At 35.4% G+C, this 4,782-nt stretch overlaps 1 long non-coding RNA gene across 1 annotated transcript; it reads left to right on the forward strand.

The window, feature by feature from the left end:
- Positions 1-604: 604 nt before the first annotated feature.
- LOC121051151 lies at positions 605-1,416 on the forward strand. The gene is made up of 3 exons (XR_005805282.1): positions 605-879; positions 1,002-1,037; positions 1,240-1,416. It is a non-coding gene; the product is annotated as an uncharacterized LOC121051151 (long non-coding RNA).
- The last annotated feature ends 3,366 nt before the right edge of the window (positions 1,417-4,782 follow it).

Raw genomic sequence — 4,782 nt, forward strand, 5'->3', positions numbered from 1 at the left:
GTAAGTGATTCCACGCAACGTGGTAGACAAAAGATGATGCAATCGATCATGCCAAATAGTGTATTTGGTTCAATGAACTTCTGGTTCATGACATTATATATATGCCTCAATTTACTGTAAAAAAAAATTCGATACAGTATATATCTGATGGCATCAAGTCTTCTCCAACCATATAGGAGGTAATTAATGCAACAATATTTCAAATTTGGTAATATGATAGTAGCTCATTCGGAGCTATAGATCAAGATCTACAACTCTTGATATGGTTGTTACTTGGGCTGGCTTGAAATGCCGAACCTGCCGGAACCAACAGGAAACCGGTGGAGTCGGTGCCGACCAAAACGGCAGCCGGAGGTGCGGTGAGGTAATGCCGTACCGAATGTTGATAATCGGCTCGGTAGCGGTTTAGCAAATAGAGGAGGTTTGGTATTGCCGAACCGACCGAATAGGATAGATTTTAACTATTTTTTATTATTTTTATTAGTAGGTGTGTTATTAACCGTTGATGTATATCAACAATCAGTTTAAGCCATTGGATCTGAGTCGAAAGTGGGAAAGACCCTAAGGGGGTCAGTTAGGGATCTCATTCCCGAAAGCAGCCTCTCGACCCTCTCTCTCTCTCCCTCTCTCGCGACATCATTCTGGCATTCTCTCAGCCTCTCTTTCTCTCAGAACCCAGCCCCAATTTGTTGATTCCACCCCTAATTCCAGTCCCAAAAACACAATCTAAGCAAGATGCAAACCTCACTAACATAAATTTCAACCCATATCGTTTGATTTTCGAAAACCCTAAAAAATCCTAGATCAGTTCCTTGGTTCAAGTGGTGGTTCAGAGGCTTATAAGGTGTTGAAAAGGCGGTTCTTCGCACAACGAATTAGGTAAAATCTAGCTTCTCTTAGTCTTATCTAATTTGTCTGAAAACAAACATAATCTGTATATATTTTTTAAATTGATTGGTTGTGTGGTTATCTAATATATATGTTAATCTGTGTCTTGCTAGGAAAATCCTTTGTTTTGGGATTGCAAAAATGCAAAGGTTAGTCACTGTTAGATTCCATGAAATTTGAATCTACATTGTAAAGCCTGTGGGTTAATGATAAATTATGAATGGTTTTGTTTGAAATGATTGAATTATGATTTTAGAATTAAAGGAAAGATTGATTATTTTGTTTTGGGTAATTCTAATTTGTGAGATGCTGAATGTAAATTAATCATTAATGTGTGTGATTGTTGTACAGGCCAAGATGGGGGGAAACGAATGAGTCTGAACTTTGATAGAGTGAAGTAAGTGATCTTCTTCGATGGCTTTATTAGTTTGTGACATTTTTCATAAATTGTTGTTTTTGAGTACTTCTGAATTGGTTGAGGGTTGAGCAACCTAATTTCTATTCAAAACCAATAAAGGATGAGCATACCTTGTATAGTGATCTAAAAGAACTGCAAAAAGGTTATAATCTAGTAACATTAACTTGCATGTTTTTATTTTTCATCAACTTATGACTATACTGATTATTGACTTGGCTATTTTTATTTTTGTGGTTTTTACTTTGCAGAACCTCCTAGGCTACATTTGGGAGGTGCGAACTCTTCCACAACAACTACTGCTTGAAGATTTGGATGCTGCAAAGTGCAAGCATCAGTACGAAGATATAGTTGTTGGGTTTTTTTTTGTTAAGGGATTGGAGTCTACTTGAAGATTTGGATATGCTGCAGTGCAAACCTCCAGTTCAAAGATATATTGTTGTGTTTTTTGTTAAGTGATTGGAATCATCAAACCATCTACATATTTTTGTTTGTTTCAAGATTTCTAGTTCCTATTTGAAGTTATGTAATACTTAAGTAGTTTTAGACTCAGAAATCAGTTGCATATGATTTGTGAACTTGTAAATTGTCATGTAGAACTGGAACATTTTTAAATATAGGAGAAAGTCTGAAAGAGGAAAACATCAAGTCTACAACTCACATCTCCATAAGAAGGTGAGGAATAGACTTGATGAAGAGGCATTATTCAGAAAATTGCTGAAAGAGTTGAGTATTCAGTATTAGGCATGTGGTAAAAACTGATCAGAAAAATTGGGCTTAAAACAGGCAAGAATGAATAATTGGGCTGAAAAAATACCAATCAATAGTAGGCCTATTCATCCATTTCGGTTGGGCCTTAACCGGAATTATACCGACCAGAAAGTAGGTAACCGACAGTTTCGGTACCAATTTTTTTGGTACGGTAGTGGTACTGCATTTCAGCAAACCAACCTGTTCTGGTCGGTAGTCGGTTCAGCCCCAAAAACCCGGTAACGGTACCAGGGCCAGGCCTAGTTGTTACCTTAGCTTCAGTGAACATTAATTGTGAAATACTGATAATTGGAATGGACCAACTTCATTTTGAACTATTGGCCAAAAATAATATACCCGAAATTTCAAGTTGAAAACTATAATCCATAATAATAGAGTAACTTTATCACGTGGAGAACCTCAAGTTCTGTGTCACATATAAATGTGTGGTCATAAAGAGGATGGACTTCAGGCCCTCATATAATTGGAGATACAAGAAACTTGAGATTTCAATTTTTGTTCATTTATAACAACCTCTTAAGGAACATCAAGTTCCTAGATAATCGGATTAAGAAACATTTAGTTTCAATGGGAACTAAAGAGGTTACAATAAATCTGAGGAATAACACAATAGTGCTTTCAACTTTGCTTATTATAAGCTCAAGATATCAGGGATGTGTGATAATCTCAATGTTCATATTAGTCAATGCAATTTAATTTGACCAGTGCCTTGACAAAAATCCATCATATATTGTACAGTAGACACACGCCTAATTTTCAATTTCCTCACATACGTGGATGGTAGGACATTATTTATATTGACTCATGATTTCTCTTTTACCATGATCCACTTCTTGTGGCATTTCATGCTATAACCATGTCAGTCAGTTTTCTAACTATAGAATGAGACCATGAGAGGGCGAGGTTATACATCATAGGTAATAATATTATGTGCTCTTCTGGAGCCATCAATCAAATATGTAAAATCTGAGATGATTATTATATTATCTTTATGACCATAACTTATAAATGAGGGATTTTAGATAGTTATCTAGTGAGTATGATCATTGAGGAACTTCAGGTCCTCATGTAATTAGGGATCAAAGAACTACATGTTCCGATCTAAATTATGATTAAATCATGAGTAATTGAGGCTTCAAGCTCGAATATTTATTATTAGAACTACAGGTTCTAAGATTTTGTATAATGAACTTTTGGTTCAAATAAATTTAGTGCTCGAAACTTCAGGTTCGAGCAATTGAAGTGAAGTTTTAAGTTCACTTTATAACCAATTTTTATTCTGTACTCAACGCTTCTAGTTTGAGTTTTTACTGTTAGAATTTCAGGTTCTACTATATGGTATTTTGAACTTCTGGTTCAAAAAAGTACACTTGAAATTTGGAGGTTCGAGATATCAGACTGCTGGTCCATATAAAAAAAATTACTTTAATGAAAGAGAAGAAATTAATAGAGTGCGAGCAAATAAATAAAATAATAATGGAAACTTCTGGTTCCATTAGTGAAGAGAATACACAGAACTTCTGGTCTGGTTAACTTCAAAAAATATTTCTCTCTCCTCTAACTGTACGAGTGTATCATATGTAGAACCTCAAGCTAAATATATAGCTTCTCGCTTTGGCCAAGTGTCCGATATTGACCTTCAAATTCACATTGTCGTACAAAGGAGGAACCCTAATATCGAAAAAAAAAATTGAGGAACTTCCAACCCCCTTCTAATGATTGGGGTTCGAAAATATGTGAGTTCATAGACTCAATTGTATAGGTACAAGGATCTTTTGGCCCTCGTTAATTGCATAAATTCTGAAGAGCTTCATGTCACAATTTTCTAATTTACATTTCATAACCCTTGAGGAACTTCAGGTCCCCATATGATCACGGATCAAGCAACATAAGATTTTGATCATTGTATAATTCTAAGGAACTACTGGCCCTCATTAATTGTATAAGCTCTAGAAAAAATTAGGTCACAGCTTTGATCATGTAACTCTCGAGGAACTTCAGGTCCTCATGTAACTGGAATAAGAAACTTTTGATTCGATCTCTTGTGATTACGAAAAAAAATTCACGGTTAGAAATATCTAGAAATATGTATGAGTTCACCATTTCAATTTATCAAATTAAAAGAAATAATAAATAAACTAAGTAATCCACATGGTCAAACAAGATAAATACATACCCGGATTCCCCAAAGTTTATACTTGGTGGAAAACAGTCAAGAAAATTGGCATCAGCAAAGATAAGCCTAAAGTTAGACTTTTATACTCGAGATAAACATGATTTGTTACGATGCAGATCCAAACAAAAATTTCACCGGCATAAGTGTGTGTGTAGAGGAGATAAGATAACCGATATGTAATGGAAACAAAACGGCACAGATAGAGAAATAACAGTATTCTTGCGGCAATCAATACATTATACATATGATATGATATGATCATAGAAGGTGCATGTACAGTCACAGACTTGAGATTAAAATAAACTGTGAAAATCAATTATGCCCAGACATGCGTGAGCTTCTGGGGCTTATGACACTACAACAAAAGTGGACAATAGATACCATTTCTTCTCCACGATTGAGTTAATGGTGAGTGAGCTTTGATTTTATGTTCCTTCCTTAGATGGTAAAGGGCTGACCCACATTATTTGACACCAGATGACAAATGGTGGAGAGATGGAGAGGTGGAATGTGTTGATGATGGTGACTATCC

Source organism: Rosa chinensis, chromosome 2 (assembly GCF_002994745.2).
Source record: "Rosa chinensis cultivar Old Blush chromosome 2, RchiOBHm-V2, whole genome shotgun sequence".
Lineage (NCBI taxonomy): Eukaryota > Viridiplantae > Streptophyta > Magnoliopsida > Rosales > Rosaceae > Rosa > Rosa chinensis.